Source organism: Athene noctua, chromosome 1, assembly GCF_965140245.1.
Source record: "Athene noctua chromosome 1, bAthNoc1.hap1.1, whole genome shotgun sequence".
Classification (NCBI taxonomy): domain Eukaryota; kingdom Metazoa; phylum Chordata; class Aves; order Strigiformes; family Strigidae; genus Athene; species Athene noctua.
The window spans coordinates 60,961,907-60,977,667 of NC_134037.1; positions in this window are offsets into that span (position 1 = coordinate 60,961,907).

Sequence of the window (15,761 nt, forward strand, 5' to 3'; positions counted from 1 at the left end):
TCCTAGCATAAAAACAGCTGATGCAGCTGCTAGGACAGTCCTAAAACCTTCCTGGACAGGGGCATAGCAAGTTCTCAAAGGACTTTCTGTGAACCTTTGCCTATCCTGGATCTTTTCTTTTGATGGATGTATGCCTTCTCAGCTTTGGCACTGTCTCTGCCTTCCCTTGCTGCCACAAGAGAGGGTCCCAGGGCAGTGATTTCCACCTCTGGACAGTTCATGGACTGCTTTGAAAAGGGCAGTGAAGTGAATGGTAATTAAGAAAAACAAGCCTAGTATCAATAGGATTTAAAGCAGCATCATGTACTCTGCCTCTCCAGCATAATATTTTAGGGGGTCTGCAAATAAAAAGATGCCTGAACACCACCATTGATGTTCACAGAGAGATCTCCTGGAGATCTGGGAAGGGAGATGAGTGCTGCTGAGAAGCCAGGTCTACCCTGGCTCCCAAAGGAAGCAGAATGTCCCAGCTCCCGCTGCCCAGGACCAGCCGCTTTCTCATCAGACACGCTAACAGACCAAGAGTCCTTTTCCTAGGTCTGTAGGACTGTTGCAGGCTAAAATTAAGATAATGCTTCACTTTATTTATTTAGCTGGATCCTATTTTCTGATGTTTTGATTGTTTCTTACAGGTAAATTGTTACTCCTCTGTTAGTGTTTTGATGTTGCTGCCATTCTCTGCTGGTTTTTTTGTTTTGTTTTGTTTTGGGTTTGTTTTGGGTTGGTTTTTTTTTTTTTTTTTTCATATTTGGATTCCAGTAGGTCATTTAGAAGGAATAATGGCAAAGGAGAACTTTTTAAGAGCAGCATAGGCAGAGTGAAAACTCCCCAGCCTTTAAATACTGAAACCTGTGAATTTAACAGTAATAGTTTTCCTTGTCTGATCCAAGTGCTGAGACTCGTACCCTTTCTGTACGGCTACATGCTACTCTGAGAAGAAACAGAACCAGAGCAAGCTGGACATTTAACCAGATAGCTGGCACCATTACAATTATACCACAAGTCAGCTTGGACTAATAAATTGAGTGAAACTCAAAGCCCAGTGTCTTTTTTTGCCCTAAGCAATGACTTTTATCCAGTATGTTCTCTTAAAAAGAAACAGGCTAAAAGCTAAGGACAAAAATGCAATCCTGTGTGCCTAAAGTTAAACAAGGAAACCCATGTCAGCAGTGCCTCCTTACCCTGCCTGGGAGCCCCAGAGGAGAGGATGTTGTGGGTTCATCCTCTCTTTTCATGCTCAGTGCAGGGCAGGAGGAAGAGGGAGAGTTTTGTTTCATAAGAACAAGAGAAGGATCTTCTTCCTTTCTCCTCTTCAAAACCAGGAAGGAGGAGGCAGTCGAGATGGTGTAGGGGAATGGAGGGAGGTCATGGAAGAGGATTGTGCCTTCTCTTCGGCATCACGGGCTCCCTCCAGAGAATCCTGCTGCTTATTTTTTAAAACAAGCAAAACTTCTTTCCGCTGCCCTGTATCTTCCTGTTGACCCAGAGCATTTCCCTCCTAGTCTTCATTTGGTACCACTAGGATTGCTCTTTAGCTATCCCACCTGTTGGACAGTTTGCAGGACTAGGGTGGAGCAGTAAATGTGCATGCCTTATGTCTGGGTCTCTGCAGTAGTGCAGTAGTGCACATCTGGGCAAGATTAAGCAAAGCTAGGGGTGGGAAGTGCCAGTATAACAAATCGTATGAGCCATAAGAGCTCATTTAGGACCTGTGCATATGTTCTCAATGCTAATCTGAAGCAATCCTTTTCATATTCATGTTTCAGTGTCCTTTTGCAATGTCCAGAAATGATGTAACTCCCATGCCTTTCACCCTTGGGACCATGTCATTACTTGGACTATCCTGCAGAGCCTCCTAACACAAAACAGCATCATTAGCAGCTCTGATATTTTCCTGTCAAAGCAACTGCCCCCATACAGCTTTTCATCAGGCTATTGCTAGAAATTTGCTCTGGTGTCAAGCCAGGCCCAGGCCTAGGAGTTTATGAAGGGGAAAGAGTCCAAAGCCATTGAGATTCCTCATATGGCCTTGATAAGGTTCCTCTGGAAGGGCTGGGCAAAGATAAGTCTGAGTAGTGTGCTGCTTAAGCCCCTGACAGGTCCCTGGGCTCAGATCCTGTTGGGCATGGTGCTGAGCCCCACTGACAGCCTTGACAGCATGCCTGGAGGGCAAAGGCACTGCAGAGCTCTTTCTGCCTCCTACTATCTCATGGCATCCAGCTACCTTTCATGAGTTGAAAGTAAGTTGGGCAAATGTCAAACCACATAAAAATATGTGTGATTCAAAACTTGCTGCTCTGAAGCAAAAGGAATGTAAAAATATTGGGGGTTTTTGTAGCTGCAGTAAATCTGTAGTTTGGTTTAGAACAGGCTGGATAATATTTTTCCACTCCTGTGTCCTCCACTTTTTAGCAAGTTCAAGCTCAGCTCCAAAGTAGACCCTCTGAATCTGACCTGCAAGCTCAGTTCCATTGTTGACTCAGCTTTCCTTGAGTCACCTGTAGGTATGACCAGAGAGAAGCTGAAGGAAGCACCACCAGCTGAGGGAAGTGAGGAAGGGCATGACTGTCCTGAGGGACACTGATGTGGCAGGTCAGAGAGGAAAAGTTTTATAGTTTGGGTTTTTGAATGAGAGAGAGAAAAAAAGACCTAGAAAGAAGGTACTTGTGATAAAATTCCCCTCCAAAGACAATCATGGTGGAAATATTTTTGAGAAGCCCAGTCTTCAGATATGCTTACTACATTTGATTGAATTGCACTGTATGGCTCAGTTCTCAAAAGTTGTTAAAAGCATTCTTTCTGAGAAGGGCTATCCTTCCTCCCATCCATCTGCCATGAAAATCAGGTTTCCCACCATCACATGCAGAATCTTTGAGGCAGAACTGGCTTGAACTATAAAGTTAATAGCATGACCATAAATAAGTGAATTATCCTCAGACATTTTGGTGGATCTCTTAAAATATTTACATTTTAGGGGTAAGCTGGGTAATGGGTTTTCCTCAAATCTTAAAGTTTTAGTGGGCAATGAAGAATGCAGAGTGGAAGCTGCTTACCAGATGTTCCACAGCCTGGAGAGATAAAAGGAGATTGTTTTTACAAGTATAAATGGTGATATAGTAGCCTGCACTGTGTAAAGTACATATTTTTATTAAGTCATTATGCAGTTGGACAAATAATTTTCCATATTTCCCAGTCATAACCTGCCTCATCCATATCGATTTTTTTTGCCAGTTCTGACTGTTTTCCACTTTACATTTCTGGCAAACTTATTAGGATATTTAAAAAAAAAAAAAAAACCAAACAAAAAACTCAATTTTATTGCTTTAACAATTTAAAATTACATCATCATTTGAAACTTAAGACAAATCTAATGAAGTTAATCTCATTAATAGAGTGCAAATTTTTCCTAACACTCCAAAGTGATTAAGCAGCTTACTGCGCAAGACATACCCAAAGAGAAGACATAACCCAAGGCAACAGATGATTCAGGTTTGGACTCCTGTAAATGAAGTTGACTTGGTGAGCAGTGCTGCACTAATTTACTAGGTGTTGTAGATCTGGTCCTTAATTTATAAGGGTCAAACAAACAGAATAAATTGGGTGAAAGTCTTTAAAGTAGCAGAACAGCAAGAAGGATCTACCATGTTTTTAAATTTTCCATATTATACTCATGAAGCAAAAACCTTGAAATCTTGTCTCTGGTTTCAGATCACAGTAAATAAAGAAATCTGAAGAAGCAAAGAGTGTGCTGTCATGAGAAGCACATGAGAGGTCCTCATTTAGTCCTGTCTCAAACAGGATTCCCCAGAACTTTGTTTTCTTTTTGGGTCTGCAGGTTTAGTTTGGTTGTGTGTGCTTCTCTGTGTGCAGTTAGCCTTTGGCAGAAAAGTAATGGAGAAAAAGAATAAGAAAAAATCTAGTTTTTCTCTTACCTCCTCCCTAGGGCTAGAATTATTTTTACAGCCTTGTATTATCAGGATAGTCAAAATTCTCTCTATTCAAATGGGTGCTGTCCTACAGATGCTTTTCAAAGTTTCAGGTGAACACAGAAAGCAGGAGGATGAGCAATCTTTGCCTTCATCTTGCAGAGGAGGGATGACAGGAGCCCAAGCAGACAGAAAGTGATAAGATTTTGCATTAAGTCACTTTAACAGTACACATAAGATACTTGTTTTTATTAAGCACTGGAGTCAGGTGATATAGACCACAGACAGATTAACTAGTCTGGTGTAACCAATTCCCCTGTGCTTCTGTCTGCAAAATAGAAGTTACTTCCAGAACTGAAGCTGAATAAAGCCATATGATGATGAAGCACTTCTAAAATTTCTTTGCTCTTCTGGTTGTGTTCAGCAATGAAAGCACAGGTCCTGAGATGCTATTAAAAATCCCAGACTTCGTGAAGTCCTAGAAAACAGGTGGTAAAGTCCACTTCCAAAATATTTCTAATCTCATGTTGTGAAATTTGTAGCTTTGGGTCAGTCTAGGTTTGAGAATTCATCAAAACTGAATTGAAATTAGAACTGTCAAAGAGTAGTCTGTTGTTAGTGCTATGAATTAAAACAATACTATATGTAGCAGATCACAGAATCGTCTAGGTTGGAAAAGATGTTGAAGGTCATCCAGTCCAACCATTAACATAACACTGACAGTTACCAACTCCACCTTATCCCTCAGCGCTATGTCAGCCCGACTCTTAAACACCTCCAGGGATGGGGACTCCACCACCTCCCTGGGCAGCCCATTCCCAATTCCCATTGCCTAACAACCCCTTCTGGAAAGAAATGCTTCCTAATATCCAGTCTAAACTTTCCCTGGTGCAACTTGAGATCATTCCCTCTTGTCCTATCGCTTGTTACTTCATTAAAGAGACTCATCCCCAGCTCTCTGCACCCTCCTTTCAGGGAGCTGTAGAGGGCGATGAGGTCTCCCCTCAGCCTCCTCTTCTCCAGACTAAACAACCCCAGTTCCCTCAGTCGCTCCCCTTACAACCTGTGCTCCAGACCCTTCACCAGTTTCCTTGTACTCTATATGTCATCTAACAGAAATTGCCAAAATGCCTTGCTCCTGAAAATACTTACTCTGATTTTAACATTGTGTGACCACACCGTTTTAGGCAAAAGCATATGACCCATAGTTTATATTAACTTATGGTAAAAAATAAAATAATCCAGTAAAGTGTTAGATGGGACCATCCTAAGTGTATGGTCAAATGTAAGCCCCATGCATTTGAAAATTAAAGCTCTAGTTCCTGAATTTGAACCTGCAGGATTATACTCTACAGTTTTGACTACATTTGATCTGTGAGATTTAAAGCGCTTCTGTGTTTGTTTTTTTTTTTCCTTTTCTTTTTAATCTAAATGAGAATTAAAGCCGTGGAAATAAATGGAGCATTATTCTTGGCTTTGGTTCAGCTTCAGATCAAGACCCTGAACCCCAGCTGAAATGTACCATGGATCTCAAATGTTGTTTTCCTGTTGCCTTTGGTTAGAGTACACGGCATTTCACATAGATCAATGCAATCAGTACCTCTGAATTTTATGCTCGAGCAACAGATGGAGTTTTAAAAATCCAGAGTTGTCTCAGTAATTGCTACCTGAGTAAAAAAATATCACAATATATTACTTGAGAAAATAATCAATATAATTTTGAGGTCCTGCTAAGAATGAGTGGCCAAAACTTGAGGTGAGCAAAGCAATCATTATTCCTTTCTCCCAACCAGTTAAAGAATAAGAGGTAATTTAAAGGTTTCAGAAAGAACCAAACAAAAATAAGGAATTGCAGAACAAAACTGGATTTCCTCCCATAAAAACATGAAAATAGGAGGAGAGATTTCATTCAGAAGAAAAAACAATCAATGAAAGTTTCTTATTGAAATGTAAATCCACTTGTATTTTCCACAGATGTTTAAAAGGGAGCCAAAGAAACTTTAACAAGCAGTGGAAGATAAAAATAAAAATATTAGAGACATCCTAAAATAACACTCAGACTTGTATCAGTGTTATATTTCATCTGGGAAAAAGTCTGAGCAACAAAAGGAACTGTATTTGCAGTTTCAGAGATCTGTAAATAGCATTAAGAAAAATATATCTGCTTTGAAACTGGATATTAAATGAGCCACGGATGAGACAGTTTGTTGGCATGTGATTCACCAGAAGTATCGTGTATTATTTTTCAGTCTTCAGTTTCCCTGGAGTGGGGAGTCATCAGCTCTGTGCGACACCCCAGTCACAGTGTCATATGTACAACAATTAAGTCCCATTGAAGCAATATCTGGTATGTGGTGTAAGGTATTTAATTATTTTTATTGAATATTCCTATGAAATAAGCCTTTTAAGAAGGTTTCACTTCAGAAACTCCTGTGAAAGATGGATCCACTTCTACATTAGAAAGTGAGTGAGGACAGTTGTAACATGCAGAACAATTCTCTTTAGTACGTGAGCAATATCCGATACCTTTAAGCTAGCAGTCTGATCTCATTTGGTATGCCCTCCTGCCAAAAACGTTTAGCGAGATGATGTTTGGGTATAAGTCTAGCCTGAAGCTTCATTGGAGAGATTTCTGGCAGCTCCTGAAAGACCACAGGGGATATCAAAACTCCAGCAGTGAGATCCTCCTCCAGGAGGGTAGGATTTAGATAATATTTTATTTAACATGGTGACTCCATGTCCTGCTCCTCTACTGGGTACATCATTGATCTGCAAGGCTTACAAGTTACTGAAAACCTGATGTGTTGCTTTTCACATCACTCACTGAACTCTACATTCTTCCCAGTAGATAAAATTTCCAGTGTTTTCTGTTGTCTAAGTGCCTTCAAAAGGCCCAGACCCAGTTGGAAACAAGTGGGCGTGATATTTGCTGCACAGAAATTATGTAGGAAATTCTATACATTGTAAGAAATACTACCTACTATATTAAACTTAGGTGAAATTTAGGCTTTGTGGACTTAAGCTGTTGTTATGAATAGTGGTTCAGTGTCATGGCATCTCAGGGTTATTCATATGCTCTACAGAAACAGATGAAGCTGTTGTCTACCAAAGCCAACACTAAGAGGACAGACAAAGCAGCCATCTGGGTTTCCCAGTGCTGTCTGCTTCTATGTACCTCAGGTGCTGTTAAAACTGGCCTCCTCTGTATAAGCACCAAAGGGTAAATTCAATTACCGTGTCTCCTGCTAGAGTGAGGTAACCAGACATCCCAGACTCCCTGCTTGGCCAGAAGACCTGCAATTTTTAATAGCCATTAAAAATATATTTATTTTTTGCTGTTCTTGGCTGATCTTCTCCTTTCATGCTGATTAACAATGCTCTGATCTTTTACTGCTGCCTTTTAGTAACATAACAGCCTTCCAAGATGGAAGAAGGCCATGCTATTCCTCTAACTAGTGTTTATGTACCCAGTAATAATTTTTCTTCCACGGCTGCTGCTTTTGCTAGTTCCTTCAACATCCTATTCCATACATTTTATTTTAAATGTAGAGGCACTTATCTTAATTTTCCACAGGGTCTTTTATTTACATTTAGTTTAGAGATTTGAGAGTTGCTTCTCTGTCTGCAATCCTTACAGATATTTAAGTTCTCAGTTGCAATATTATGACATTTCTAATAATGTCTCCATTTGTTCTAAATGGAGTAGTCTCTGATACATATTCTTTGGATCAACCTGAGGTTCTTTTCTGTTAACAAGGGACAGCATGGCTAAGAGAGTAGGCAATGGGATATGAAGATGTTTGCCACTATCTTGCTACTCTATGTCTAGACTGAGGAATATTTTTGTATGAGAAGAGTTTTTCTTCTTTTTGCATTAGATTGCTCTAATGTGATCCTGAAGAAGCAATTTTAAGAGCTGTTAAGGGTGTGACATTGCTAATGAAAATGAACAGATTGTTACTTCATTCTACAATAAAAACAAGTGTGTGGTGAGGTGATTAGAGGAAAAATTCTGCATGCGTAATTGATATTTTCCTCCCCTATATTCTGTTTGTTTATAGTGTAACAAAACAATTTACAGCTAGAACAATTGTGTGTAGCAAGCAGACTGTTTCAAAAGAAATCAAATTTGTTCTTCCAAGTGGCACAGTGAGACCTCTTGAAGATTTAAGTAGCAGACATGCCTTTAATGTGCTTCTTTTTTTAATAAAAAACCCTACATGAATGGAAACTTTTAAAAATGAACTATAATCACAGAAATGCTTCAGCTTTTGCAGGTGGGCAGAGGAAATTCTACTTCACTGTATAAATCACCTAAAAATGTCTTGGCTTGCAAAGCTTCTGAACTCTGCTCCGTGCAGTATCAAAGGATTATGGGTGTTATGGAAAGAGACTGTGGATTATGGGTATTAAATAGGAAGGCTACCAGGGGACACATGGCACACACATGAAGAAGACCTTGTAGATAAATGGATTTACAGAGTGGAAGATTTTTAGTCTCCCCTTCATGACTTGATGCCTTCATAAAAGAAAAAAGCAACAAATATTTCTCTGCCAAAACAGGTTCTTGGCTATTGTTGCACTCAGTGTTTTATCTCACATGCTCTTTGTTGAACTTCAGATCAGTCGGTTTCACTTAGGTTAAGACTTTTGCAGCTCTGATGCTTTTCTTCTTACAGGAGGAGAAGTTATCTTAATACCTCCATTAATTTACTATGTAATGACAAGGTCACAGTGCTACAGAATACAGATGCTAGTGGGAGAAAGAGGCAGGAGTAGTATTTTATCTCTAGAAAAACACTTTGCAGTATGTTTGAGTCAACCCAACCGGCAATAACCTTAGCTACATTTGGAGTCATTTGGTGGTGCTTCTCTGAAGCTAGCAAGCTACTGCCTCTGAAGGTTTAGAGAAGTTTTATTTCAAGGTCAATACGGATTTACAGTAAAAATGTATAAGCTGTTTTTACTAATATTATGTTTCTTTTATGTTTACCGAGCATTTGCAGGGGCTGCAGCCTTGCTGTTCTAAACACCACACATGCACAAAGCTAGAAAGTATTCTAAGGGTCTTACAGATCAAAACAGACAGTATGAAGCATGGGAAAAGGCAAATATCTCTGTTTTAGAGAGAGGGATTTGAGGTCCAGATCCTCAAAAATGCTTCTTGCTTTATGCACCTATATCCCACTGAAATCAGTGTGAGCCAAACACCCAAGTGCCTTGAGCATCTGAGATGCCAGTGCCAGGCCTGGCCCAAGCCGACACCATGGAGCGCAGTGAAGGTGAACCATAGAGTTTGGGTGGGGCTGCAGCGTAGCTTGACTTGTGTGGAGTGGCATCCCCAAGCCCACAGGAATGCCTCTCCACAGACTGATCAGACAGGCACACCTCCATCCATGCTCACTTATGCTCAGTTAGTACCCTTTTCCTCCAGCCTCCCTGATTTGGGGGTTGTGCTTTTTCCTTTTTTTTTTTTTTTTGTTTTGAATGTAGTGTTAATGGAATCAGCAGGGTTATCATCTGCCTACTGACCTACCTGGGCACCTTCCTGGTGGCTTTTTTTGTAGAATATACTTCAATATACACAGTCCATAATGCAAGCATACACATTCAAAGGTATGCTTCAAACGAGCTGGGTGCTCATGACACAGAGGCAGTGTAAGGGCAGAGGGTCTGTTTCCAATCTGAACAATTAGTTGGCTCCACCAGCATCACTGAACCTCACAGAAGTACTTCTGAGAGGCTTTCCTGTGCCCTGTTCACAAGGGCGTGCCGTTAGCCAAAGCCCAAATTAACTGTCAAAATTGAGCTAAGTGAGGTCTTGAATGACCCCTGAACAGCACAACTTTTTCTGTATAGGAATGAGTTTTGTCCGTGGTGAATAAATCTCACAGGATCAAACCTGTAGATAGTGAAAAGTAAACAAGATGTTAGCAATCCACTTTAATCACACCAGGCAGTTATTTGTAACAGAACAGGAGAAAAAAAGAAGTAATGCTGAGTATCTTCCTTTAAATAAAAAAAGTTCAATAGAAAAATTATTTCCATTTGCTTGAGCTGCTCTTTTCCTATCCCGCTGTCTTCATCTCTCAGCTGCCAAGGGCAGAATGATGTGATTCATAGACTTTTAAATTGAAATTGTACACAGCCAAATCATAGGGCTGCTGCTCCCTTGGAAGTCAGTGGCAAAACTCCCACTGACTTCAATGGAAGCAAGCTTGTTCTATCAATGGATAGGGAAAAATATAACTTCAGCCTGGGTGATTCAGAAAAGAGTCTTATGTTTATGGGACCATGCCCTGGTTCATGTCCTGTGGTACCTTACTGGTTCTTGCATAGCTGCAGATCTTGCTGTTTTTATCTGCCTCTTTTGAGAGTCTGCACTTCTGCCCAAATGATTGTATAGTTAACTTCTGACGTTTAGCCGAAGTTTGCATCTCAGTGTGTTCGATTGTTCTAGCATGTCCTGCACCTTGTCAAACCAGGACATTTCCCCTTTAGTGTATTCTGTATAGAGTAAGATCTCTTAAAAGGTCTGGTTTGAAGGTTTTCTTTCTTTGCTTTAAAGATTACACCATGTAACTCTCCTGATCATCTTCCTTCAAATCTGTTGTGATTTACCTACCCTTCTATGAACATTCATCACCTTTTCCTACCCTAAATGCGTATCTGTGTAGAGCACTGGATGCGTGACTGCAGTCTCCAGGGTTGCAGTGCCAGATCCTGGATGGTGCTGAGTGGATTGGTTTGCTCTAGCAAAGCACTTAAGCACTGCTCAAAAACAAAGCAAGTGAGTAATCCCAGAAGCAGAAGACAATGTCACTCCTTACATGCTTTATTGCTGAGTGGAATTCAATGGACTTGTCAGCCTCCAGCTAATAAATGGGAATGATTGCAGAGTAGCTGGCAGTACCAGGGCTGTCAGACATACAGAGACCAGGGAGACCAGGCCTGTCAACCACAGTCTTTAAAACATTGACAGAAGGAGGACATTTTTTAAAGAGAGAGAAGTTTTAGTTAGATGTATGTTCAAAATCTACAGCTGGAGTTAATTATTTTGTCTCATTTTGAATATTACTCAGATGTCTGGCTGATCAGTGAGCCTGCTAGTCTACTATCAGTGATCTATGGGCAGTATAGATGGGTTATCTCCTCTTCTACCACTCAGGAAAAATGTTGGATTGATTAGTGTCAGAGACTGAACCTTTCTAATACAGTGGTTCTCAATCTCTTCCAGACTGCGACCCCAAGTCACAAAAAAAGGGAGTTTCAGGATTCTTCTCTGATGCTAATAAAAGAAGGGTGTTTCTTGCACATGTGTATATATCCCTGCAGACTCATCACATCTAGTAGACTGATTTTACTACTATTTACTCATTGAATGGATTAAACATCTGCAGCACTGCAAGCATCATCTCTTTAGCATCTACTCATAGTGGAGTTCTCCATGGCTTTGTAAACCAGTGATCTATAGCTCTGCCTTGCTGCATGCTTTTGCACCTCCCAGTTTGAAAGTGGTCTCTCCAGCTCTTTGCTTTCTACTAGGCTACTCTAAATATTCTCTTCTCTCTTGAACAGATAGAGCATCCTTTCTGATTTGGGGAAAGGGAAGAGAGATGGTTCATATAAAAAACCAAAAGATTTTGCAGTGTTTATGTGAATGGGTTGTCTGATCATGAAATTAATTTTTCACAAACAGCTAGCTGCACACTCAAATTTTACATGGTAAGAGATAGTTGCAGGGTGGACAGTTATAATTCTTACAAACTTTTTGGTGCTATTGATCAGTTCAAATGAAATCAAGTCAGTTCTACCAACTCCTCCACCCATCTACTTCTGGTGAGTTAGGCAGCTGCATGCTATTGCAGAGCACTGCACTAAACATCTGTGCAAATTTGTAAATGTAGATGCATTGCTGAGCAACAGATTTTCTCAGTAATATGTGGAAACAACAAAAAGAATACTATATCTCCTAGATGAAAAGTTTCTTATAGGTGATCCATATGTTCTTTTTTCCACAACTTTTGTTCATTTTATAAGTGCAATTTAAGCTATTTTGGTCCATTTATAAGTGCAATTTTGGCTATTTTGGTCAGAGACCTTGCCATGCCATACAGTCTGGTCTGCTGCCTCTTCCCACAATTTCCATGTCTGAAGCAATTTTCCTTCAGGAAAGAAGGTCGCTTTTCCCATTTGTGAGCCAGAGACACAGACTGCAGACATCTGGAAGGCAAAACTGTTTCAGGGCAGCTAGTCTGAAGGGGGAGAGTTGGCACAGGAAGGGTCCTACTCCTCCCTGTTCCTCTTCCCAGCCCTTTTGGGACTGAGACATTTAAGGAGTAGTGGGGAGCACCATGTAATATTATATAGAGCTTAGTGTTCATTTATGCCTCTTAGCGATAGAGAGTTAAGAGGGGATAGACCCTGGGGAGACTTCATTTTTGATGACCTCAGCAGCATTGCAGGGGGAACACTTCCTCCTCCTTTCTGGGTCTTGACTCCCTCAGAGTAGCTTTGGGTAGACTCTTAGGGGTACTTTTGCCACGTGGGAGCAATAAGCAAAGCAGCGTGCCAAAATTTTGAAATTTCCCTTTCACGACCTGCCCCTTCCCAAATGTCATTGTAACATCAGTAGTACTACATTTGTGATGGCATAACTCCAGGCACTTTATGCTAGTTGTGAAATTATAGAGTTGCTCTAGATTGTGTTGAAAACCCAGTGTACTATTTCACACAAGTGGAACAGGACAGATGTTGATCTCTTTTATCCAGGTACACTCTCTCTGAAGTACTTCTCTAAGCACCTGTTCCTCACGCAGAAAATAAATCACAAGGGAGAGGAGAATGATATCCTTTGACTAAAATCCTAAATCAGTTTTCAATGAGCCATACATTAAATTTACATTTATCTTACTATGCCGAATAGTGCAAGGTTTATCTTTGGTCTGCCTAAACATCTCAATGGATCTGTAGTTGACAGTAGCAAACCACTGTATCAGATCAAATGAAGGGTAAAAATGCAGGTTTGCCTGAAAAATTTCACAGCGATTTTCTTTCCCCTCCTCCCTCCAAGTTTTCAGATGATGCTGTGTAACTGACATTTCCCACTGGACAATAAATAATCTGTTCAGCTGAGGTAAATCTGATGTGAGAGAAAAGAGAGCTGTGAGAGCTGTGAGAAAAGATGCTTCTTGTGTTTATTCTAAAATGATTCTCCACGGAGTTAAGCAAACTCAGAAATTTAGATCCCGCCAACATCTGGTTTGTATCAGCAGAAACCAAAAGCTTATAGCAGTCTGGCTGGATAGTTACACCATGTCTGTGTGTGTGCGTGTCTTAACATCTCCTGATGTTACCTGAGAAATCACTAGACTGGCAGATGCATGTTTCTTCAAACACACACACACACACACGTATGCACAAACCAGCATCGGGTGCATTCTTCACGTGCTTAGCCTCCCCATCGCATTCAGTGCCAGTGGTGTGAGCAGTGCCATGTCTTATGGTCAGCCAGGTCAACTAATTCAGGTACCTACCTCTTCCACTAAGAATATAGCAGACCTTTTGGAAATATTGAGTGCTAGTTTCTACTCAACCACTTGTCTGCATATTTTTCTTCTGATGACAGGTACCTAATGGGAGAGGGGACCAGGGGGGAGTACCCTTCACGTAGCAGTGGTCACAGTGCTCTCACAGGCAGTGGAATGCCTTGAATGCTGGGTTCACTCAGTTGGACAAGGAGCAAACTTCTCTCTTCATCTTGCAGAAGTAACAGAGATGCAAGGCCATACTGTATGCCACTTGAGAGAACCTTTTCCTTCTGTTGAAGATGAACTGCAGGAACCAGAAGCAAGAGATATGCTGACTTTAGCTGAAGTTAGTTACTTGCCTGTGAAGGGAGGAAGCTGGGGGTTAGACCCTACTTCTTGGGATGGGTATGCATTTCCCTTCAGTTTGTCACTGAATTAGTTGCGGGTTTAACAAAATCCAGAAGAGACCTCAGAGAATGGGCTAAGCCTTTCAACCCTCTCCCTCCAAGATGAGTTCCCTAACCACTAGCTTACAATCCTATTCCTTGTTGCCTTTTCTCTGGCTGTCTCCACAGCTCTTGCATGCCCAGCTGCACTGTGGCTCAGTTTCAAGAGGGAAAATGAGGAATGCTCTTGCCCAGCATACCCTATGATCTGGTGGTTAGAGCACTTTTTAGGGAGTGAGTGGGATTAAGCCTTCTTAGGCTGATCAGTCCTTTTTGCTTCCTTCTTTAATCTTTTACTATCCAAAGGCAGATGCCAACAGTACTCTGAACTGTCTTTAACTCTTCGTGCTTCTCCTAGAGACTTGTGCAGTGTTCAGGTACAGTATTCATGCACCAAAATGATTCTGCAGCAGAGCTTTGTGTGCCTGTCTCTGCAGAGCACGCAATTTTGGGTATAAAGTGAATAAAGATGGGAATGCCTAAAGAATATTTGTATAGGAAGAACAAATGAATCTGGGTTAAACGTGGAAGAAGGATTGGATTAGCATTTGTGCAAACCTGCTTGTGCCTGCAGGTAAGAACAGGATGCCACCTTGATCATCTGCAGAATTTCACAGACAGCGCTGCTCAGGGTATCATCCTGAAGTGCTCCAGTCCTTGGGAGTAGCTGTCACTGTTTTAGTCTCTCAGGAACTCATACAAGAATCCTTCTTGGTTTCAGAAGAGGCAGCACACACTTTGCAGACCTGTTTCTGCATGCCAGCACCTTCACACGACTGACTATGCATGTGTGGTTTCTGATTTCTACTACTTTGGTTACATTTCTCCTTGTCTGAATATTGGCAAGGCTTTTTTTTTTTTTTCAACATTTTTGTTTTTATCTTATTGGAAATTAAAATTACAAGTGCCCCATGAATCTTATGGGTTCTTATATCAGTTAAAAATGGCTAAATCTGCTCCTAAATATTATGTTGTGTGATATGCTTCTAAAGTAACTAATTAGTCAGAAGAAGTGCTAATGCACAGTCCAAAGGTTTTTAACAACTTCTGTTTTAGTGTTTATGAAATTTATACTACAGCTTAGCGAACTAAAATAATCTTCCTATGTTACAATGTATTTTATTTTTTTTTCTATCTTTTCAGAAATGTTTAGGGAGTAATGAGCTGAGGGTGTCGTGGTTTAGTTATACATCTTTGTACCCAGATATCCTTTACAGCTAACAATATTTCAAAGATGCTTTTAGTTTTTTTCTCCTTCCAATGTGGAGCATTCCTAAGATGCAATGATCTGCTCATAGTTAGAGAAAGAGAGAGACATATGGATGTTCTCTTATGTCCCTGTGTCTTTTTTCCTCTTTTTTTCTTTTTTCTTTTTTTTTAATCCATCCCTTTGTACCTGTTGCTACTCCTTGTTGCCAGTTGTATTTAATCTAATTTTTTGCCTGCACTTCTTTTCTAAAGACAGAAAGAACTGTAGAATAGTTTGGGTTGGAAGGGACATTTGGACTTCGAGTTCCAACCCCCCTGCCAGGCACAGGGACATCTTCCACTAGACCAGGCTGCTCAGAGCTTCATCCAACCCGTCCTTGAACACTACCAGGGATCGGGCATCTAACCCCTTTCTGTTCCACTGTTTCACCACCCTTATTGTAAAAAATTTCTTCCTTATATCCAGTCTAAATCTACCCTCTTTTAGTTTAAAACCATTATCCCTCATCCTATTGCAACTCCTGCAATTCAATAGTGTGCTGTTGTATAGTGAAGAAAATGTGCTGGGCTTGCTGGCATGCTGCATTTTGACTTTTAATATCAAAAAGATGTGATCAGTAAAAGCAGAAGAAAAGTTTTTTCAAAGCTTT